Genomic DNA, 25,478 nt, shown 5'->3' on the forward strand with positions numbered 1-25,478 from the left:
CTTATACGGTCTGTGCCCTGAAGAGCACAGGTACAAATCAAAGTAGGGTATACACAAAAGTAGCACACATGAGTTGTCTTGTTGGGCAGACTGGATGGACCGTGCAGGTCTTTTTCTGCCGTCATCTACTATGTTACTATGTAATCAGTGATAAGCAGAGATTGGATGAGGAATTAGAGAAGAAGGTGATAGATAGGGTAGTGTTAAAGGTGTATTTTGGTATCTGGGTGGGTTGGTATGGTGATTTTGTGGTAGTCCTTCAAAGTATATATCTCACTATTTTTATCAGTTGAGATTTATAGCTGTTTGAATGCCCTTTCACCTGGAACTCGGAAGAATGCATGATAGTTGAGACTTACTCAACTCAGATTCTTTTGCCTTGGGACAATGTTTGACTTTATGAAGAAGGATCCCTTCTTTATCACTGTAGGGCATGAATATTGCCACTGAGTATGAAACAGTACTATGAATACATGTATATGTTCCCTGTGTGAAGCTACTTTTTTTCTATGTATATATTCATAAAACAAGCTTGTCTCTTGTGCTTAGCCCCACATGTGTGTACATCGTCAATGGTGCTACATATATTTTATGGAAGACTTTGAAAAACTCATTTGATAAAATATTGGTCTAGCATAGATGGGTGAACTTAGATGTAAGTTTCTCCACCTATACAGCCTAAACAAACTTATCTTTCACATGTCCACAATGGCTTCAGCCTGAAATCTTTTGTGCTAAATGAACTAAAATTAAAGGTTCAAAAAGTAGAATGGGTTTTCTTATTCAAAACCTGGCAAAAAGAATCTTATTCCTGAACCTGAGGCTGAAGTTAGGACCCAAAGTGGTGAAGTGTATTAGAAAATGGTTGACATACAGAAGCCAGAGGGTTTTGGTCAATGGAATTCACTCGGAGGAAGGAAAGGTGAGTAGCGGAGTGCCTCAGGGATCAGTGCTGGGGCCGATTCTGTTCAATATATGGCCCAGATGATCAAAAGCCCTGCGCTGTTCCCTTACATGGTCTGTAGCCCCGCCCAGTGCATCCCAGGATGCAGTGGGCGGTGCTGGGTGCCGCCATTTTGGGCGTCGACTGACTGGAAGAGGAGGGAGGCAGGCATGCTGTGTCCCTCCTCCAACACAAGGTAGGGGGGCCGGGAGGGGGCTGGGACGGGGCCAGGGGGGTGTCATGACACCACGGACCACCAGGGAATTTAAGGAGAACACTGGGGGGAGGATTTGGGGTGGGCTGGAGGTCCGGTGGACCTCCAGCCACCCCCCCCCCCGTCGATGGAGCAACAATTTCTGGGGGTTTCGGGGGCTGGAGACCCACCGTACCTCCAGCCCCCCGTTCGCGTTTGCCTTGGGGGGGAAGGGGGGCCTGCCAGCATGCAACTGCATGCTGGACAGGGCTCACCATTCCTCCCCAATGATCTGCAAAATCTAACGCCAGCTCGGAGCTGGCGTTGATTTTGCTGCGGCCAGCAACCCAATCTTTGGCGCGCTGGTCGCTGATCATTGGGGATGAATGCGTTAAGCGCCAATTAGCATGCATTTGCAAGCTAATTGCACTAGAAGCCCTGTTTAGCATGCATTTGCATGCTACTTGCGCTGAGAGCCCTCGAGTGCGCTGTTTCAGGCGCTCGAGGGCTCTGATCATGGGTTGGCTGCAAACTCTGGCGCTAGTATGGCGTTAGCCTCTAGCGCCAGAGTTTGCTTTTGATCATGAGGGCCTATGTGAGCAACATTGCTGAAGGGTTAAAAGGTAAGGTTTGCCTTTTTGCGGATGATACCAAGATTTGTAATAGAGTGGACACCTCAGAGGGAGTGGAAAACATAAAAAGTATCTGTAAAAGTTAGAATGGTCCAATGTTTGGCAGTTAAAATTTATTCCACACTAAACTTCAACTTATATATGCAAAAATCTCTTTATTATAAATGCTTATGCCTTATACCAGCTATTAACTTTAAACATTAAAACACTCATTCATCACCTCCACTGTGGAGCGATCTTAGCCCTTTGCCGGTGTGAGCACCATTCAGGCAAGCAGTCGCGTATAACATTTAAAATGTTCGGGTGGTTCCCCCTGAAGAAGGGAAGTGAAATGCGGTCCAGCATTTAAGAGAGAAAAATGTAATGCGGTCCAGCATCAAGTTGTTTGTAACTACCCTGTGGAGGGCTTGCCCATTCACCCGATACTAGTGAAACCTATACAATGAAAACAGTAGTGCTGATAATTCATGTGTGTAACAGTTCCTATATGCCAAGGTGGAGCGACATAATCAGCTACTGAAAATTAACTAACAAAGGATCACGCAGTGGATGTCGTTATACAGCACATTACAGCAGTGGACATTATTGAATGCTATGAACTGTCTGCCTCACTAATGTGATGAAGCAGGATTTTTTTCATGTATAATGGTTTGATATTTAAATTTCTAAAGACATTTTAGATAACTAGTACATAGGGTGAGTGGTGGTTGAAAGGTGATGAATGAGTGTTTTAATGTTTAAAGTTAATAGCTGGTATAAGGCATAAGCATTTATAATAAAGAGATTTTTGCATATATAAGTTGGAGTTTAGTGTGGTGTAATGTTGTTTATATACTCCGACTGAATTGGTTTTTCCCCACTTTTTTGTAAGATTGTAGTTAAAATTTATTACAAAGTGCAGAGTGATGCATTTGGGGAGTAGAAATCCAAGGGAGCAGTATGTCCTTGGAGGTGAGAGGCTGATATGCACAGACAGGGAGAGGCACCTTAGGGTGATGGCTCCAAGGATCTTAAAGTAACAAAACAGTGTGACAAGGTGGTGGCCGTAGCCAGAAGGATGCTGGCTGTATCGAGAAAGGTGTAACCAGCAGAAGAAAGGAGGTGTTGATTCCCCTGTACAAGTCGAGGTTGAGGCCTCACCTGAAGTATTATGTTCAGTTTTGGAGGCCGAATCTTGCTAAGAATGTAAAAAGACTAGAAATGGTACAGAGGAAGGCAACAAAAATGGTCTGGGGTTTGCACCAAAAGATGTATGAGAAGAGACTGGAAAACCTGAATATGTATACCCTAAAGGAAAGAAGGGATAGGGGAGATATGATACAGACATTTAAATACTTGAAAAGTGTTAATATAGAAACAAATCTTTTCCAAAGAAGTGGAAAATGGTAAAACTAGAAGACATGAATTGAGGTTGCAGGGCAGTTGACTTAGGAGTAATGTCAGGAAACTCTTTTTCACAGAGAGAGTGGTCGAAGCCTGGAATGACCTCCCGAAGGAGGTGGTAGAGAGAAAAATAGTAACATAGTAGATGATGGCAGATAAAGATCTGTATGGTTCCATCCAGTCTGCCCAACAAGATAAATTTATTACTTAGGGTATGATGTGATACTTCATATGTATACCTGATCTTGATTTGTCCTTGCCATTTTCAGTGCACAGACTGTAGAAGTCTGCCCGACACTGTCCTTGTTACAAATTTTCTGAAGTTGTCAAAGCCCCTGAAAAGCTCTACTGCAGCCCATCCAAATCTATTTAGTCACGATCATGGCACAGACCATAGATGTTTTGCCCAGCACTGGTTGACAGAATTCAAAATGGCTTGGGATAAACACAGATTATCTCTAATTAGAAAATGAATAGTATTTTAAAAACCCCTAAACTTAAATGGCTGCATATGTGTGGATGTGTTGAGTGATGCTTAGATGGTGACTCTGGCTGTGGTGAATTAGGGCTGGTGCCAGGCAGACTTGTACAGTCTGAATCCCATATAGGGCAATCCGATTTAGGATGGGCAAGAAAGGGTTTCGACAGAAACTTCAGTGGCTGGAACCTGAGGACAGTGCTGGGCAGACTTGCACTGGCTGTGTCCCACAAATGACAAGACAGATAGGTTGGAGAGGGCTTCAACCAGGGGCATAGCCAGACAACAGATTTTGGGTGGGCCTAGGCAAGAAGTGGGTGGACACCAAGTGTTCTCCCCCCCCTCCCCAGCCACCACCCAAAAATATCTCAGCTGGTGAGAAAACGCTTCTTTCCATCTTGGCAGTCTGCAGCAGGCATGCACTGAAAACTGAGCATGCGCAGGTGCCATTATTGTGGAGAGTAGTATTTTCGTTACCATCAGGGGGAAATCTTGAGCTGGTCGAGCTTGAGATCCCCACCAGCTACCGCTAAATGTGTGCTACTGTTGGGTGGGCCTGAGCCCTAAGTGAAGGCCCACCTGTGGCTACGTCACTGGCTTCAACATCAACTCTAGTAGTGGGAAAGGTCTTTGCCATCACTTACTATGTTAATATATGACAACCATCATGTTCTGCAGTAGTCATAGTTTATTTATGGGGAGTTGATAAGCTGTTGAACTGTTTGCTGATAAGATTATGCTGACATGTTTTAAATCACAAATCATTTCATAAAATAAAAAAAAGAAAATAACTGTTTTTTTAAAATTTTGTACCTCAAATTGAATATGCTCTGTGATGTGAATAATTAAATATTATAATAAAATAGTCATCCTGAGTCAGACTAAGGTTCATCAAGTCTAGCATCCTGTCTCCAGCAGTGGCCAGTGTAGGTCACAGGTGCCCAGTAAATTTAAAAAATCAGATCTAGTTCATTTCCAGAAATGAACAATGGCCCTTGTAGGGTAGCCTGCCCAGTCTTTTGTGTGCTTAAAGGCTAAAATTCTATATATACTGCAGTGAAAAACTGGCACCGATAAAATTTCACGCAAAGCATCATTCTATAAATTGTGTTCAGAGTTGGGCACCATTTATAGAATAGCATTTGGTGCCAGGATCTGTGCCCAATTTTAGGCATGAGGATTTACATCAAGTAAAACCTGGAGCAAATTTTCTTGCCTAAAGTACACCCGGATCTCTGTTATTCTATAAATTTGCACTAACTTCCAGGAAAACCCCCAGTGCTCCCTTGCCCCTCCCATAGCTGCACCCCCTTTTTGGAGCTGCTCATAAAATTTACGCATGGATCCTGGCACCTAAAAATGTGTGCATACATTTTAATTGATGCCAATTAGTGCTGATAATTGATTAGTAGTGCCCAGTTATCAGCGCTAATTGGCTTGTTATTCGATTAAATTGCCCATGGAAATTGGGCATGTACCCAAATTCCATGCACAATTTTGAGCGCCATATATAGAATTAGGCCAATAATGTCAGCACCAAATCCTCATGGTCTCTACTGTAGACCAATAATGAACTCACCACACTGTAGCTTTGTCTAGCACCCAGAGCAGTGGTTTTCAAACCTGTCCCCGGCCAGTCAGGTTATCAACAATGAATATTCATGAGAGAGATCTGACTGTCCTTCCCCATGTTTAAACTTGTACAGCGCTGCGTAACCCTGGCAGCGCTATAGAAATGCTAAGTAGTAGTAGTAGTAGATCTGCACACAATAGAGGGGCAAGTCATTTAACCCTCCATTGCCCCAGGTACAAAAACTTAGATTGTGAGCCCATTAGGGACAGAGAAAGTACCTGTGTATAATAAATGTAAACCACTTTGGCTATACCACAGAAAGGAGGTATATCAAATCCATGACCCTTTGCCCTTTATGGGAGGCTAATTTAGAAAAGTGGGATCAGGGACAGGGGGGGTGGGGAATATTTATTGTCCTTGCACTGGCCCCTTTAAGAGGCTCCCTGGGACAATCAGCCTGCACATTAGCAGCCTAGTGCTCCTGAGAAGGAAAATTAATGCTACCTCAAAGGTGGCATTAGCTTCCCATGAATAAGGCAAAGATAACACAAGCTTCACTATTCATATTGTGTAATAATCAGCTGCTTTGCATATCATTACAATTTTCCATGCATTGTACTAAAAAAAGTCAAGCATTAATGACAAATCACACACTTTCTTTGTCAATTAATACACATTATTTCCTTAACACATTTTAGCAACTCTGGCACTTCAAATCTCTTCTCATACGTCTTTCGGTACAAGCCCCATATCATTTTTGTAGCCTTCCTGTGAACCTCCTCAAGTCTGTTAATGTCCTTAGTGAGATACGGCCTCCATAACTGAACACAATACTCCAAATGAGACCTCACCAATAACTTGTACAGGGGCATTAATACCTCCTTTCTTCTCTAGATATGCCACTTTCTATACAGCCTAATACCTTTATGGCTACGGCCACCACCTTGTCACATTGTTTTGTTGTGTTTAGATGTTCCAACACTATCACTCCAAGGTCCCTCTCCTGGTCTGTGCTTATCAGTCTCTCACCTCCTAGCAAATATTCAGCATTTAACTGGCCAGGATAACTGTGTAAACAGGACCACATAAAAATCAGTCCTATCTTTATGTGGCGTCCCATAGCTGGTTAAGTGCAGAATATTGCATTTAACTTGCTATGCGTTAGTTGGCTCCGCAAACCCAGAAATTCAATGCTGGAGCCCGGACATGGTCCGGCTCTGAATTTCCGGGTTTAATACTGGTAGCTGGCAGCAATATGCTGATTGCCACTGGCTGAATATCAGGCCACTAGGCTATACTGGAAAGTAGGTGGCCACTTTCCTTTATAGAGTCATAGCATAACCAAGTATTTACATGCATATGCACTGAGGCGTGATCACTTACATCAGCCATAGGGCTGGCGTAAATGTTTGCACCTAAGTAGAAAAGATACTTATAGTATTCTATACATTATGTGCATGTGAATCCTGCCCACATACCACCCCTATGTATGTCCACCTTGCAAATATGCACTATTCCTGGGATTCAATATATAGCGCTGAGATTTTGTGCAGAAATCGAAGCGCATTCCATAACAATGCACATAAACTAATTGGTTTGCAAGCTAGTCAGTGTTGATAATTGGATGTTAACCACCAAATATCAGCACTAATTAGCATTAATTAGAATTTACACGCAGAACTGTCTAAGCATATTCTGTAACGTGGTGCACGTAAATTCTAAGTCATGTAATTGAAAGTGGGCGTGGAATGAGAGGGTCATGTGCATTTTTAAAATCTATGTGCATTGTTATAGAATATACTTGGTCTGCGCATAATTTGGTATAACTACCCACAACTAAATTTAGTCGTGCGGAGCAGCGCTCTGCATATTCTATATACCATGCAGAAATTTAGGCTTATTCTATAAAGTACACCTAAATTAAGGTGTACTTAATAGAATATGCTTAGGCAAATTTCATTTTGGCACCAATTTTAGAATCTAGTCCTATGTGTGGAGGAGTAGCCAAATGGCTAGTGTAGTGGGCTGAGAACCTGTGGAACTGGATTTGAATCCAGCTGCAACTCCTTGTGACTCTGGGTAAGTCAATTAACCCTCAACTGCCCCAAGTACAAAACTTTGATTGTGAGCCCACTAGGGACAGAGAAAGCACCTGCATATAATATATTTAAAGTGCTTTGGCTGTATCCACAGAAAGGTGGTATATCACCTATGAAAGACATGTGTATATTTATACAATAGAGTTTGTGCGTAATATTGCATTCATATGTACATATATGATAGTATTCTAAGCATTTACACAGCTAAACAAAGAGCCAGACTGATAAAAAAAAATTCACACTATTCCCCAATGGATACAACATATTATGAATTAGGCAGAGTTTACCTGGCTCATTAATGACAAAAGCAGACATTAGATCTGCATTTTGTTTACTACTCAGAGGCCAGCACTCTCACTGGCAGACGCACAGAGCACAAGAAAACTTCCCAAACAAGCTACACCAGTAAGGTCTGCCAAGTTTGTCCCCCACCTGCCTTCCTGCTCTTTCTGCTAAATTCCCCTTCACTTTCCTAATCCCCACCTAAAACCCGCAAACACATCAGGGAGGCTCAGCTATGTTATGAGTGCTTGCCCTCGTTCAGGGGACTTTTGCTTAGTAAAATAGGCTCAGAATATGTACCTTTACTGTCTAGGTGTCATATTACAAAAATGTACTCATAAAGTTACATTGAAAGCAACTTAATTGTTCCCCAAGGACACAGACTAGTCCTAATTCTACTCAATATTAAATTTTGGCCATTTATGGTCTGATATTCAGCTGGTGGTAGGCAGTGCCTTTGCTGTCCATTGTTGGTGCTAAACCAGGATATTCAATGCCTGAATATCAGGATTTTTTGACAACTAAAATGTTAACTGCCTATGCTGATATTCATTGCTAACCGGTTAACTTTTTATTGATTGAAGATAGGACAACTATATATGCGGTCTTTTTTGACCGCTAAACTCATCCAGTTAGGCGCTGAATTTCAGTGGCTAACCAGATAAGCCACACGATATAGCTGGTTATGTGTTAGGTGCTAACTGACAATATTCAGCAGAGATAACTAGTCATCTGCCACTGAATATTAGCAGTTAGGTGAATGTCGACACCTAGAAAAGCAATGGAGAAAGAACAGATACTACTGATAAATCAAAATGGAAGTCAGTCTTCCAACACTACGAAAAGAAGGTAGCTGATTCAAAACGTCAGTACTACAGCAGCCTAATAGGTTAAGATGATCTTGACAACAAGAAACATTTCTCCTTAGTTAAAAAAACTATCTTCCATTAATGATGATGAACATTCACAGAAAACCTGTTCCACCACCCAAGACTAGTTGAACATTTTGCCAATATGATCATCCAAATTAGGTCTGAACTATCTAAAGCTACTCCAACAGAGGAAAATAGTCCAACCCGTAGTTCAGCCTCGATTGCTGGAGATCCTACAATCCAAGTACTCAAAATTGACCAAAACTGGGAATCTTTTCAACCACTAACAGTTAAGGATGTAAGATCACTGCTGTTGAAATGCTCCCAAGCCAACTACTCCCTGGATCAATGCCCATAATCAGTGGTGTAGCCAAGGGTGGGCCTGGATGGGCCCAGGCCTACCCACTTTGGGCTCAGGCCCACCCAGTAGCAGCACACCTATAATGTGGCTGGCAGGGATCCCCAAGCCCCACCAGCCGAAAACTCCCAACAACTGTCCCTCCTGCATACCTTGTAAATAGCAGATCTTCGCCTGCAGCGACTGATACGTACTATTCGCACCAGCCCCACAGCCTTCCCTCTGATGTATTCCCACCTATGCGGAAACAGGAAGTTGCATCTGAGGGAAGGCTGTGGGGTCAACATGAGCAGTGTGTATTAGTTGCTGCATGCAAGGGAGGGAGGATGTTTGAGAGACCAAAACAGCATGCAGGCAAGAGAGGGAGAGACCAAATCACTTGTGGGACAGGGCGAAGTTCTTCTGCCCACCCATCCTGGGCCCAGGCCCACCCAAAATTGGGTGTCTGGCTACGCCGCTGCCCATAATACTACTCAAATTCATCCCTATGGAAGCAGTAAACTGGTGTTCTCAAAGATCTGTTAAAAACTGGCTCTCTTCCGCCTGATATGAGCAAAATTGTTCTCACTCTGCTGTTGACGGGATCTGGGCTAGATGTAACATAGCCTGCAAACTACCGTACAGTGGCAAGCTTACCCATTTTTACTAAAGAATTAGAAACCTACATTAGTAAACAACTCTCTTTATATCTGTAAAATTTTTCTATATTACACTGGTCACAGTTCGGTTTCAGATCATCACATACTACGGGAACATCGCTGATAGTTCTAACTACATATGTCAAACAACACCTATGCAAAGGCAACCAAGTAATGCTTCTCTGATTCGATATATCAGCACTGTTTGATGCAGTTGACCACACATTGCTACTTGAACGCGTGGTTCAGATGTGACTGTGATCAAATGGTTCAGTAAATTCCTTTCAAATCTAAGCTATTCCGTAAAGCAAAACAGCCAACTTTCACTGGTCTCCTAATTGTGGAGTCCCACAGGAGTCTCCCCTCTCACCTATCCTGTTCAATACCTTTATACACCTGGGTCTTAATGAACTGCTATTATCCTACATGGATGACATCCTGCTTCTCTTACCAGTGACAGCATCAAACAAAGATACAACTCAATTTGTAGTGAGTGGCATGACTGCTGTTAGCACCTGGGTTCTAACCAATAAACTAAAATTGAATGTGCAAGAAACCAAGGTCCTGTGGTTCTGAAATCAGGGAGTTGAGGTCCCATCATAATATTTTTGTCCAATGGTCAAATCTTTACAGTCGAGTCTGAAACCAGAGTACTAGGGATCTTGCTGGATTCTTCACTCACCTTTTCTTCCCACATTAACCAACTATGAAAGAAAACACTATTCAAAATAAGACAGCGTCTAGTCAGATCATTCTTCGACCAAAAAGCCTTCGCACTACTAGTCCAAATGTTAGTCCTACCTCACTTGGATTACTGTAACGTTCTTGGTATTAAGTGTCAATATCAGAAAAAACTGCAAATCATTCAGGATACAGCTGCTAGACTAATATACAGATTGAATAGATAAACTAGTGTTTTAACTCACCTTAACAAACTGCACTGGCTTCCCATAGCAGAAAGGCTCAGGTTCAAAACTGCTGTTAATCTGCTCATGAGCCCTTGTGCCTAGGCCGAGGCTTAGGAAGGACCTTGGCCAAGGCCTAGGGTAGACCAAACAGGCGCTAAGCAATACCATGGGCCTCAAAGCCCCGCACACTCAAGACAATCAACAAGCACCACCAGAAAAGGGAGCTAGACCACTCATACGGGCCTCACAGCCAAACCAGAACCGAATCATACACTAGGGAAGGGAAATGTACAATGTGGGGTCCCCGAAGGGACTGGAGCTCAAGCAATGCACACAGCGCCAGCCAGTGACATAAAGGGAAGGGCGACAAACAAAACTGCTGGATACAGCCTACGGCCAGAGGGAGAGAATACAAAAAGGCTACACAGAAACTCAGGTAGTGGAGGGCAAATACCCACAGGGGAAAAGGGAAAGCTGGGGACAGAATGGGACACTATAGACATGGAATCTACAAGAACGAAGGATTGGCTAAACAGGGAAAAACAGACTGAAGGAAAAGGCTGCTTACAAATAAGGACAGGAAAGAAGCAAGCATACAAGAGTACAGAAAGGGATAAGGCAGACACCAGAGAAAGGCTGCCTAACAGAGGCAGTGCTCAAAGAGGCAAATACCAAGCACTAAACATAAAGGGTTCACTGAGTAAAGGGAAACTTAAACAAACAAAGCAGGAATGAGCTTACCACGGACAGAAAGGCTGCCTCACAGAAGCAGGACTCACAGAAGGCAAATATCAAGGTCTGCACATAAAGGGTTAACACTGAGAAAAGGGAAACTCAAACAAACAAAGCAGGAACAAGCTTAACAACACCACAGCCAGACAAGGAGAAATGAGTCAGAAGACAGACCCCGCTGCACTGTAGTGAAGCAATCAAGGACACGCTGGTAACAACCAGCACCCACAGAGACCACAAACACAGAGGAGAGCAAGCAAATTCCAAAGAATACACACTGTGCCACTAGCACAGACTAAGTGAGAGAACCAGGGCTCAGCTGAAAGGAAATAACGCTAGAGCGTCGGATGTAGGGAGAGGTAAGTTTAAATAGGTCTGACTGCTGATGTCTGCTGCCTCAGACATCAGTTCAATCCCTAACAGGCCAATCAGAAGTGAGTTTCAGTCATTCCCCTGCCTGTCTTAGTAGAATCATAACAACTGCTTGTTTAGTTTTTCAAATCTTACAGGGTCTCACCTCTGAACTGCTGACTAAGACTGCTTTGCTATATTTGGTCCAGTCTAACAGACTGAAATAACAACTGATGCTAGCGTCACTGTTTCAAAAGACAATTGAAAATCAGAAGATTTTCAGCTCTCTATTCCCTGTACTTGGAGTTAAAATATGGAACTGTACCTATTGCTCAGCATCAGCACTACCCTTCCCTTCCCTACTCCCCCATCCATATAGCCCAGCATCAGCCCTAACCTTTCCTACCCCCATCCCACCCCATAGCCCTGCCCTACCCCCTACCCCATAGTCTGGCATCATTCAGCCCTGCCTTCCCTCCCCCTCCCCCACCCAGAAGCACACCAGCATTAAAAACTTTAAAAAAACCATTCTGGATACTGCAGAGCCCATCTCCACCAAAAAACCCCCCAACATTAATTAAATATAAAACTTTATTTTTTAACCTGGGAAGAGCATAGCCCACCCCCACTCAGAAGCCCACTAGCATTACTCAAAACAACTTTTACCTGGGCTTCAGCTTTTGCTTCCCTGCAGAGGTCTACCACCCACGATGATTCCCAAGATCACCCGGTGCAAAGTGCAACCTGGAGATGAGGCCCAAGATCACCAAGCTGGTTCTTGCAGTGCCTGTAGCCGCAGGGGAGTAATGGGGTTGCTGAGTGCCCGATTTCTCCAGTCCCACCCAACTCCGATTTCACCCTTTGCTGCAGGTTTTCACCAGCCCGGGTCAAGTCCAGGAGCTCAATGCTATGCTTAGTTACGAAGGTGTGGAAGAAGACCGGTTGACACGGGCCACGGGGTCACTCGTCAGGCATCACCATCACATGAGCAGCACTGCAGAATTGGAAACAGGGATGGCAGATCCTGAGGTACACTGTGTCATCGCTGAAGCAGGTCCCCACCCCAATGCCTGACTCCTGACAGACTCGCAGTAAAGACAGGAGGTGCTTCAGGAGATCTGCAGTGCTGCTTGTTTGTTTGCTGGACTGTCCTGGAGGCTAACTTGCATGACTGCCTGGATGTGACTGATTGCAGCTGTGCAGACAGGCACCGATTGGCGGTGGGCCTTAGCTGAATTTGGGTGGGTCTGGGCTCACCGGTCTATAATTTCCCAGATCCTCTCTGGAACCTTTTTTAAATATCGGCGTTACATGGGCTACCCTCCAATCGTCCGATCTCATGTTCGATTTTAAAGATAACTTACATATTACTAACAATAATTCTATCAGTACTCTGGGATGAATACTATCTGGTCCAGGAGATTTGCTACTCTTCAATTTGTCAAATTGCCCCATTACATCCTCAAGGTTTATAGAGATTTCAGGCAGTTTCTCCGACTCATCAGCTTCGAATACCATTTCTGGCACTGGTATCTCTCCCAAATCTTCCTCAGTGAAAACAGAAGCAAAAAATTCATTTAATCTTTCCGCTATGGCTTTGTCTTCCCTGATTGCTCCTTTTACCCCTTGGTCATCTAGCGGTCCAACTGATTCTTTTGCTGGCTTCTTGCTTTTAATATAACTAAAAAAAAATTTACTATATGTTTTTGCCTCCAATGCAATCTTTTTTTCAAAGTCCCTCTTTGCCTTCCTTATCAGCGCTTTGCATTTGACTTGACATTCCTTATGCTGTTTCTTATTATTTTCAGTCAGTTCATTCTTCCATTTTTTGAAGGATTTTCTTTTAGGTCTAATAGTTTCCTTCACCTCACTTTTTAACCATGCTGGCTGTCGTTTGCTCTTCCTCCTTCCTTTTTTAATACACGGAATATATTTGGCCTGGGCTTCCAGGATGGTATTTTTGAATAGCATCCATGCCTGATGTAAATTTTTGACTCTTGCAGCTGCTCCTCTAATTTTTGTTTTTCACCGTTCTTCTCATTTTATCATAGTCTCCTTTTTGAAAGTTAAACGCTAATGTATTGGATTTCCTGAATATACTTACTCCAAAGCTAATATCAAAGCTGATCATATTATGATCACTGTTATCAGGTGGCCCCATCACCATTATCTCCCACACCAGATCATGCGCTCCACTAAGGACTAGGTCTAGAATTTTTCCTTCTCTTGTCGGCTCCTGTACCAGCTGCTCCATAAAGCAATCCTTGATTTCGTCAAGGAAATTTACCTCCCTAGCATGCCTTGATGTTACATTTACCCAGTCAATATCGGGGTAATTGAAATCACCCATTATTATCGTGTTGCCCAGTTTGTTAGCCTCCCTAATTTACGATAACATTTCAACATCTGTCTGTTCATCCTGGCCAGGCGGATGGTAGTATACTCCTATCACTATCCTTTTCTGCTTTACACATGGAATTTCAATCCACAGGGATTTCAAAGTGTGTTTTGTTTCCTGCAGAATTTTCAATCTATTTGATTCAAGGCCCTCCTTAACATACAATGCTACCTCTCCACCAATTCGATCTACCCTATCACTACGATATAATTTGTACCCCGGTATGACAGTGTCCCACTGGTTATCCTCCTTCCACCAATTCGATCTATCCTATCACTACGATATAATTTGTACCCTGGTATGACAGTGTCCCACTGGTTATCCTCCTTCCACCAGAGGTACCTATTATATCTAACTTTTCATTTAGTGCAATATATTCTAACTCTCCCATCTTATTTCTTAGGCTTCTGGCAATCGCATATAGACATTTCAAACTATGTTTGTTGTTGCTATTTACATCATATTGACAGTATTAATTTGCAATCTTTTGTCTGAATTTTATTTTTATTTAAGGACACCTGATCTACTATGGTCTCTTTTGCAACCTCACTATCAGGATACCCTATCTTCCCTGTTTTGGTGATATCTTTAAAAGATACCTTATTCCGAACCATGCGCTTTTGAGCGACTGTTGGCCTTCCCCCAGTTTCTAGTTTAAAAGCTGCTCTATCTCCTTGCTAAATGCCAATGCCAGCAGCCTGGTCCCACCCTGGTAATGATCTTTTCATAGTCCAGTCTTCCTCATTTCCAAGTGTTAGTGAAAAACCACAAAGGACTTATTGAACTAAATACCGTTGACTCATATTCCGCTTTTAACAACTATTTCTAAAAATTTTGAATGAGTTCAGGGTCACTGTACGATGCATCTCTGTTAGATTTTTCTTATTAAAAAATAATTGATGTTCAACAATGATTTCCTGCAAACAAATCAGGACACTAACAGAGAAGATATTAGATTTTTATTCATCTTTTCAGTTAGAACTAATGCTATGGATTATTTATATAGCACAATGACAGAGATAGAAAGGCTCAACAGGCCCGAATTAATTTTTTTTTTATAACACTGCAAACCCTAGGGATTCTTCCTGGAAATCTTTTTATAGATGCCACAAAAAAAAAATTGCACTCCATTAGCTAAAGCTTCTTCATTTCTGCTAAAGAAATACAGAAAGACTTATGGACTATCACTAACCTTCTTTGTTTTCTATGCAAATGAGACCACAGAGCTATGTACTGCACGATTAAAAATGGCAGATTTGTAATCTTGGTTCATCCCCAGAAAATTCCCTGACCTAGTTGTTGTTTTACTATTTGGACCGTGAATTTTACATATAAATAAACTACCTTTCAGAATGTTCCAGTAGCTATAAATAAACTGAAATTTCTGGTTTACATACTGCAAATGAATAAAATGATGGGGTTTGTGACATTAAAAACACCAGACCTTAACTCTGTAAAGCTAAGTACAGAATCAACTATAAATTTACACATTTTTAAGTGTTCTATTGTTCAAGCCCTCTTCTAGAAAGTTTAAGACTACAGCTGTTTTCTTATTAGTGGTATAAAAACAAGATCCTTAAGTACATAGTGGACTACAGGAGAAAGACTAAAGACAATTGTTTAATGTAATGAAGCTTAAACTTTATATAGTGTCAAGACTGCAGGGACTCACATCCTAAATCTTTCTAACATTTGTGAGTCAGAGTGTAGTGGAGAGCCTTAAACACAGCAACTAGAGCTCAGCACCAACGGCCTCAGATACTATTTTTGTACAGTCATTAAAGCTGAGGCTGATAGTTTTTTCAGATTCAGATTATAGCCACTAATAGTATATTGGGCCCAGAGGATCTTTTATTCAAAAACTGCAAGTACATGAAAAAGGGAGAGATTTGTTAATGGGATCAATAGTTCATGAAATGGATTTTCCTAATGTATTATGGGCTCGATATTCAGCCGGCGGCAATCAGAGTATTGCTAACCACTGCCGGCGTTATCCCCATAAATTCAAGGCCGGACCATGTCTGGGCTCTGACATTGAATTTCTGGGTATACGGAGCCAGTGAAAACATAGCCAGTTAAGTGCAATATTTGCCATTTAACCAGTTATGAAAAACTGCATAAAGATAGGACTATGTTATATGTAGTCCTATTTATACAGTTATCTTAGCAGGTTAAGTGCTGAACCATCACACTTAGCTGACTAAGGCCCCAATGATTAGAAGCAAATGTGGGTGCTAGAGATCAACAGCACTGAACTAGCACCCCTATTTACTCCTGCCTGATAATCGAAGCTGACGAACACATGTAACAACGTACTCACCAGCTCTGAACGCAATAAGCATGCAAATGCCTGCTAAATAGGACATTACTTATTCCTTCCCAATGCTCACCGGGCAGCGCTCCAAATATTGGCGCTGATCCCACAGCAAACCCTATGCCAGCTCAGAGCTGGAGTTAAGGTTTGCGGAGCATTGGGGAGGAAAAGGGAGCCCTGTCTAGCATGCATTTGCATGCTTTCTGGCCCCTGTGATGTCTTTCTCCTGTGATCAAGATGCTAGTGGCTAGTACCCCCCAAACCCCCACACCCCTTCCCCTGGGACAGCGGACCTCCAGCCTCCCGACAACTTCCTCACATGAGGGCCTGGGGAAAGTGCAAGAGGATTGTGCCTGAGAATATGCTTAGCACAATTCCCCCACACTAGTTTGACAGGTCCGGGCTGTCAAAAGCCTGGACCTATCAAACAAGGAGATGGAGGTCTTTGGGAACCCAAAACCTCCACCATCCGCGACCCCAAGCCTCCCCCCAGACAGCAACATGGGGGGGGGACAGGAGATCTGGCAGACCTCCAGCCCCCCTGACACCCCCCTGACATGAGGGCCCGAGGGGCTGGAGATCCACAGGATCCCTTAACACACCCTAAAACCCAAAAAAGAAGCCATGGTGGCCCAAATGGGCTGCCACCCCAACCCTCACCTTCCCCTGTGGTCTAGCATAGCCCTCCCTCCTCCCTCCTGTACCTCTTCGACAGAGGAGGGAGTAGCACACTCCCTCCTCATCAAACCCCACCTTCAAAATGGCAGAGCCCTGCACTGTCCAGTGAATCCTGGGATGTGCTGGGAGGGGCTTCTTCACCATATAAGGATGCACTGGGCAGGGCAGGGCAGGGCAGGGCTCTGCCATTTTGACGGTGGCGCTGGATGAGTAGGGAGTGTTCTACTCCCTCCTCCATTGGAGAGGTGTAGGGCGAGGGCTCCGCTAGACCACTGGGGAAGATGGGGTTGGGGTGGCAGCCCACTTGGGCCACCATAACTTCTTTTTTGGGTTTTAGGGGGGTAAGGGAGTTGGAGAGCCACAGGATCTCCAGCCCCTTGGGCTCTCCTTCTGGGGGGGGGGGGGATTCGGGAGGGGCTTGAGGCCAGCCAGACCTCCTGCCCCTCCATGTCGCTGTCTGGGGGGGGGGGGCTTCTGGTGGTGGATGGCAGAGGTCCATCTCCTCATTTGAAAGGTCCAGGCTTTTGACAGTCCGGACCTGTCAAACTAGTGTGGGGGGAGGGGGGTTGTGCTAAATGCATGCTCAGGCACAATCCTCCTGCACTATTCCCCTATGATCAGAGCTAATAACGTGCCTATATTTTCATGCTATTAGCTCTGTTCACAGGAGCGATATAGCCCCACGCTGTTCCGGTGGTATTTTTAGAGCACTGTATAGAACAGCATGGGGCTTCTGATCATCTGTGCATGTGTTGACTTCGCCCCTGGAATACCCACAAAATAGCTGGTTTTGGCTTTGTTACTAACAGGGCATTTTCAGCAGCACTGTATGGTTAAATACTGCTCAAAATGCCCAGTTCACCCCAGACAGACAATTTAAATGGATATGAGCTTCTCCTGGCCGTTTAAATAATTTTGAATATCATGCCCTATGCATGTAATGACAACAGGGGTATAGCTACCATTGAGCAAGCCCAGCAAAATACCCAGGGCCGCTCAATGGTAGGGGCCACCTGCAGTGGTGAATCCCTTCCCTCTCTCCCTTCATTTCTCTCCTAACCACCCCCATCCCCACCTGAAAGGCTGAGGTCTCGATATCTCTCCCTCCTCCTGCATCCTCAAAATGTATGTGAGTCACTGGCAGAGCGAGGCAACGATTGAAACAGGCTGCTTCTGTCCAAACCAGCTCAACCTGGTCCTTTCCTGTGCCATATCCTGCCTCTATGATGTAACTTCCTGCAGGTGGGTCATGGCACAGGAAACGCCCAGGTGAGACCAGGCAAAGGCAACCTGTTTTAATCGCTGCCTCTGCTTTTGAGGACCATGGGGGATGGCAGAGAGATACAGGGCCTGTGCAGGAAGGAGGTTAGAGAGATGCCAGGTCTTCACTGGAAAGGAAGGTTTAGAACTACTCCAGACTCCAGGGGAAGAAGGGGAGAGATGCTAAGACTGGGTGGGGGACTAAGAGGAGAGCAAAGGAGAGGGAGGGGGAGATGCAAGATCTGGGGGAGAGGGAGAAAGATCTGGAGCAAAGAGGAGGGGAGGGAGAGATGGACCTGGGGTGGAGGAGCAGAGGGAAGAGGGAGAGAAAAAGAAAAAGTGAAAGACTTGAAGCAAAGGGGAGGGAAAGAGATGTTAGACCTGGAGGGGGGGCAGAGGGAAGAGAGGGAGGGAGAGAGAGACAGACAGACAGAGAGAAATATGTGGAACAAAGGGGAGGGGACTCGGATGAGAAATGCATGGCTTGGGGATTGGTGGAGGGCAGAAAGAGAGATGCTGGATTATGAGGAGAGAGAGAGAAAGAAAGAGGGAGATAGAGAGGCTAGACCAGGGATGCAGGAGGAAGGGAAGAGAGAGGGGAGAAGCTAGGCATGGTGATGGACAGGGACACAGAGAGGAAATGCAGATCATGGATGGAGTATAGGGAAATAGAAACAGAGGAGAGATGCTGAATTTAGAGAAAGGATATGGACACTGAGAGGACAGTTGCTGAACATGTAAGGAGGAAAGGGACAGGGACATAGAGAGGAGGCACTGGACAGTATGGATAGGGACACAGAAAGAAGATGGATAGCGGATATAGAGAAGAAATGTCAAAAGGTCAGGATACTCTGGAAAGAGAGATACATGGTCTGTATTCTCAATGGAGAAGGGTAGATAGTGGAGTTCCCCAGGGGTCTGTGCTGGGACCGTTGCTTTTTAACATATTTATAAATGATCTACAGATGGGAGTAACCAGTAAGGTAATTACATTTGCAGACAACTCAAAGTTACTCAAAGTTGTTAGATTGCAAGAGGATTGCGAAAAATTATAAGAGGACCTTACGAGACTGGGAGACTGGGCATCCAAATGGCAGATGATGTTTAATGTGAGCAAGTGCAAAATGATGCATATGGGAAAGAGGAACCCAAACTATAGCTACGTAATGCAAGATTCTATATTAGGAGTCACCAACCAGGAAAGGGATCTAGGTGTCGTTGTCAATGATACGCTGAAACCTTCTGCTCAGTGTGCTGCTGTGGCTAAGAAAGCAAATAGAATGTTACGTATTATTAGGAATGGAATGGAAAACAAAAGTGAGGATGTCATAATGCCTTTATTTCGCTCCATGGTGCGACCACACCTTGAATACTGTGTGCAATTCTGAGCACTGCATCTCAGAAAACATATAGTGGAATTAGAAAAGATACAGAGAAGGGCAACAAAAATGATAAAGGGGATGGGACGACTTCCCTGTGAGGAAAGGCTAAAGCGGCTAGGGCTCTTCAGCGTGGAGAAGAGACAACTGAGGGGAGATATTATAGAGGTCTATAAAATGAGTGGAATGGAACGGGTAGACGTGAATCGCTTGTTTACTCTTTCTAAAAATACTAGGACTAGGGGGCATGCAACAAAGCTACAATGTAGTAAATTTAAAGCAAATCAGAGAAAATATTTTTTCACTCAATGTGTAATTAAACTCTGGAATTTGTAGCCAGAAAATGTAGAAAAAGCAGTTAGTTTAACAGAGTTTTAAAAAAGGTTTGGATAGCTTCCTAAAAGAAAAGACCTTAAGCCATTATTAAAATGACTGGGGGAAAATTAATTGCTTAATTCTAGGATAAGAAGCATAAAATATATTGTACTGTTTTGAGATCTTGCCAAGTACTTGTGAACTGGATTGGCCACTGTTAGAAACAGGATGCTGGGCTTGATGGACCTTCTGTCTGTTCCAGTATGGCAATATTTATGTACTTAGGAGAAATAAAGAAAAATAGAAAAGAGACACTAAGACCAAAGCAATGACCAAACAACAAAGGTAGAATAAGTATTTATTTTTTCTGAATTTATTCGTTGTAAATATGCCAGGATTGGGAAATGTGCATCATCTTCCGCCTTTTTTGTGGTTTGCATCTCTGACATCTTACATTTCATTTTCTATTTCTATTACTGTGACAGGTTTTCTATATACAGGTCTGGAATGTGTGTTCATTTTGCAGGATTTGTTACTGGAGCTCTTAAGGGATTGTTTCTTCCCCCCCCCCCCCCCAGGTTTCTACAACCTGGGAGAGATGGCATTATAAGGTGGCCCATTCAGTCCTAGCTATGCCACTGGATGACAGTAATGTTAAATGCTATCAAGCACAGTATTCATTCTAAAGCCAACTTGTCAGATATTACTTTGACAGAGAAAATACCATGAGGACTATTCTATAAGGGGGGGGGGGGGGCGACTAGATTTAGGCACTAGGAAAGTACCTATTTAAAGCCAATTTTAAGTAGAGAGATGTGGTAGCCGTGTTAGTCCACTTTTAAAGGTAATCAATAGAAATAGAATAAAATAAAACATAGAAAAGAAAATAAGATGATACCTTTTTTATTGGACTAACAATACATTTTTTGATTAGCTTTTGAAGGTAGCCCTTCTTCGTCAGATCAGAAATAAGCAAATTTTGATAAGTAACAGCATATATAAGTGAAACATCAAAGTATTTCAGTGGCAGTCTGAAGGGATGAGGGAGGGGTGGGCTAGGTGAGAAACAGAGAGGGCTGAGAGGATGAGGGACAGGGAGATATGCATGGTGATCAGAGGGTGGCAAAGCAGTGAAATTTCATGGTTTATAATGGGCTAGAAAACCCAGATCTTTGTTAAGTCCTGTCTGGTGGGTGTCAAAATATTTAATCATTTTGACTTCTAAGGTCTTACGTTCCTGTATTGTTTTAAAGTTTCCTTTCAGTATATGTGGCTGAAAACGTGCCTATATTTAAGGTGTGAAAACTTGCACTATCCATAATGCTGGTGTAAATGCTCATGTCTAGATTTTAAAAAACTGCACATAGATTATAAGATTTTATAATTTACATGAATAATTAGGTGACCCATCTGTGCTCTGAACAGACTCTGCCTATGTGAACACCCACCCACAAATTACACACTACAGCCAGATTCTGTAAATGGCGTCTAAAATCTAGATATGTCTGAAAAACATTCTTAGTACTATTCTATATAATGCGCCTAAAGTTAGGTTTGCTGTATAGTATAGCACATAGGGCCGGGAACACGCTTAAATTTAGGTGTGGTCATTTATGTCACTGAAAACCCAGTGTAAATACCTGTGCCTAAATGTAGGCATAGTCCCCTGAATTCTATAACAACACATGTAAATGTGAGTAATGCACCCAACATGCCCACACTACTCCCATGACCACGCCCCCTTTTCAGCTACGCACGTTAGAATTTATGCGAGCCTCTTTTTAAAATATTTCTAAAGAGAAGCATGAGTAAATTCCAATTATTGCCAATTAGTGTTCATAATTGGTTGTTATTGGCCAATTATCATCTGATTGGCTCATTATTCAATTAAGTAGCATGCGTAATATGGTCCAAGAAATCAAATAGGCAGGCGATTCTCAACATCCAGCACGGAATAGAAAAAAATGATGCGAATTGCCAATGGCAATGTTGAGAAACATAATTTATTCACCACATTATTTAAAATAGGCCCGACACAGCCGCATTTCGCCCTCCTAAAGGGCTGCATCAGGGACTAGCATATAACAACCCAGTGGTGCAGTAAAACCAATTCCACCTACTGGACTAAAACAACTCCTCTCCTGAGAAGCAGCAGCAGCATTTCGTGGTGATGCAGCCCTTTAGGAGGACGAAACATGGCCATGTCTGGCCTATTTTAAATAATGTGGTGAATAAATTATTTTTCTCAACATCGCCATTGGCGATTCACATCTTTTTTCTATTGCATGCGTAATATAGGCATGTGCCCAATTTAATGCATGCTACTCGCCGCGCCTTATATAGAATCCAGGGGTATCACATCTAGGCATGTACTTACAGAATACTGCTTAGCTATTAATGCACATATTTGTTCACATAATAATATAAATAACCAGGGGATCGATATTCAACATGATTTACCTGGCCTGAAGGGGCTCCTGGCCAGTTAAATCGCCTGTTTGGCCGTTCATTTTTAGTGGCACTTAACTAGTTAATGCTGCTGGAAATAACTGGGGGCATTCTGGGGGCACAGTCGACACTTGGCTGGTTAAGTGTCAATATTCAGAACTGGTCAGGTTAACTACATAAATAGGCCCACATACAGTAAGACTCAGTCCTATCTTTGTGCGGTGACCCATAGCCGGTTAAAGTGCTGAATATTGCACTTAGGGGGTCTTTTACAAAGGCGCGGTAGCGTTGAGCATGCTCTAAATGCTAGAGATGCCTATAGGAATATATGGGCGTCTCTAGTACTTATTTTTAGCATGCACAAAAATGTTAGCGTGCCTTTTTTTTAAAAAAATTTTATTTATGAATTTATAACTTCAAACACAAGCAATACATCTTGTTTGAGAAAATCAGAAAAGAAAAAAATATTAAACATTCATATCTGAAAACCAAGAGAAATAACACATTCTTTCTTAGACCACAAATTAGATTCATAGGGGGCTAAAGAACCAAAGGAGATAAATAAAGAGCAAAAATATAATACAGGAATATGGTCTGGTATACTTCGTTTTGTTAATATGAAGTGCATGATCTTAAATACGCATTTGAGCTATTTGTCCAAAGTTTTAACATCTATGAAAGATCTTAAATGTTCCGGTTCCAAAAAAAGGTACTTATTGTCAAGATATCGTATTTGACATTTACAGGGAAATGCCAGCAAAAAGCTGGCTCCTAAGGCTTTAACTTCTTCCCTCATTGCCAGAAAAACCCGTCTCCTTTCCTGAGTAACCTTTATAACATCAGAGAAAATTCGAATTTTTTCACCATAAAATGGTTTAGCATAATTTCTGAAGTACAGTCTTTTTATCATAATCAAGTCCTGTTCAAACACTAGTGAAACCAACAAAGTACGCCTTTCAAAAATACCATCATTAGATTGTTCTAGAAATGCTGAAAGATCTTGTAAACCTTCATTTCTATCTCCTTTCGCTTTAGGAATCGGTAAATAATAGATTTTATTAATTGGAGGAATTAGTGTCGATGAGATACATAGGTTTTCAACCAAATACTTCTTGAACATATCTGTTGCATTTATTTCCGTCGAGCGTGGAAAATTTAGAATCCGAAGGTTCAAACGTCTATTATAATTTTCAAAGTTCTCTAATTTTCGGTGGATTGATATTTTATCTTTGATTAATAGATCTGTCTTCATCTTTAAGCCTGATATCTCTTGTTGAACCTTCGATTTCTCTTGAATTTCATCCTGTTTCAGTGTTTCTAAAGAATTGGTTAATGTGTCCAGTTTACTCACGATTAAGGAAGTTTCTCTGGCAGCTTGAGAGACAGTTGAAGTCAAAGTCTGTAACGCTGCCCAAATAGACTCCAATGTCGGCGCCATGGGGGAAATATTTCCACTCTTGTTGTCAACTTCTGCTGTTTCTAAGGAGGCGCAGCCGAACAGGGAAACTTCTGCCACGGGATCCGAAGGCTTCTGAATCTCCACGCTCTCCTGAGCTGCAGCAGGACATGGCGGCGGGTTCAATTCCGGCGAGGACAAAGTTGTTTCCTCTCCCTGCAGGCTGAAACCTCCTTCAGTTCCGCCCGCTACGGGAATACTTGAGTCGGGTAAACGAGGTGTACTCGTAACATGCCGTGTTAGCGTTGTTTGTATTAATGTTGTATTTAAAGTCGCCGGCAGTAGGCTTTTTACAACACCTTTCCTTTTAGTATGAGGCATTTCTACCAAAATAGAAAGAATAGCAGGAATTTTGGAGAGAAACAAACACGCTCTGGCAGTCCAGAGTGGTTAAGATGGTCAATCCGCCATCTTAACCACGCCCCCTCACGCCAGGGGCATAGCCAGACAACAGATTTGGGTGGGCCTAGGCAAGAATTGGGTGGGCACCAAGTGTTCTCCCCCGCACCAAAAAAAAAAAATCTCAGCTGGTGGGAAAACGCTTCTTTCCATCTTGGCAGCAGGAATGCACTGAAAACTGAGCATGCGCAGGTGCCGGTGTTGTGGAAAGTTGTGTTTTGTTTACCATCAGGGGGAAATCTTCAGCTGGTGGAGCTTGGGATTCCCACCAAATACCACTAAACATGTGCTACTGTTGGGTGGGCCTGAGCCATAAATGGGTGGGCCCTGGCCCACCCAAGCCCACTTGTGGCTACGCCACTGCCTCACGCTCCATGTTACCGTGCCTTTGTAAAAGGCCCACTTAATCAGCTATGTGGTCTCCAGACACAGCCTAGCATTGAATTTCCAGGTTTAACGCTGCTGGCGGTTAGCAAAACTCTGATCACAGCTGAATATCAACCCCCTAGAATTTTGGCATTTGAGTATTATTGCTGTCTTATGTACTTATGTCTAAAACTAGGTGACTTCTTAAAGAATTATCCCCTAATTTTCTGACTAAAACTTTTTAATAAGTTTCAAATTTAGAAGTGGTCTCAGCTAATGCTAGGCCTCAAACAATAGGGCCAGAGAGTCTTGTGTTGTTCATTATAAGCACTGATTGTACTCTTGCTTTTCAGTGTGCCTTCGCTGCTAAAAAGGCAAATAGAATGTATGGATTATTTGAAAAGAGATGAAGGACAGAACAGAGGATATAATTATGCCTTTGTATAAGTCCTTGATATGACTGCGTCATCAGTTTTGTGTGCAATTCTGGACGCTCCCATTTCAAAAAGATAAAGAACTAGAAAAAGTACAGAGAACGGCAACAAAGATGATAAGGTTCATTAAAACACCTCCCTTATGAAGAAAGACTAAACAGGTTAGGGCTCTTCAGCATGGAGTAAAGATGACTGAGAGGGAATGTGGGATAGATTATAAAATAATGAGCAGGGTGGAAGGCTTATTAATCTTTCCAACAACACAAAAGAAGAGGACATTCAAATGAAATTAATGAACAGTTGATTGAAAGCAAATTCTAGAAAGTTATTTTTCACACACTACAAAATTAAGCTGTGAAATCTGTTGTTACAGGATACCCAACATAATGAAATTGAAAACAGGTTTGGTTAATATTGTACAGGAGAAGTCCTTTAAAAATTACTAGCCAAGTAAATCTGGAACAGCCATTGATGATGCTTGGACAAGAACACCGGGTTTGGCTGGAGCACTGCGGCTGGAACCTAGCTGGACTGGACTGAAGACTGGGACAGCGAAACCGGAGACTGGAACGCTGGACTGGACTTGAAG

This window comes from Microcaecilia unicolor, chromosome 1 (genome assembly GCF_901765095.1).
Source record: "Microcaecilia unicolor chromosome 1, aMicUni1.1, whole genome shotgun sequence".
In the NCBI taxonomy this organism is placed as follows: domain Eukaryota; kingdom Metazoa; phylum Chordata; class Amphibia; order Gymnophiona; family Siphonopidae; genus Microcaecilia; species Microcaecilia unicolor.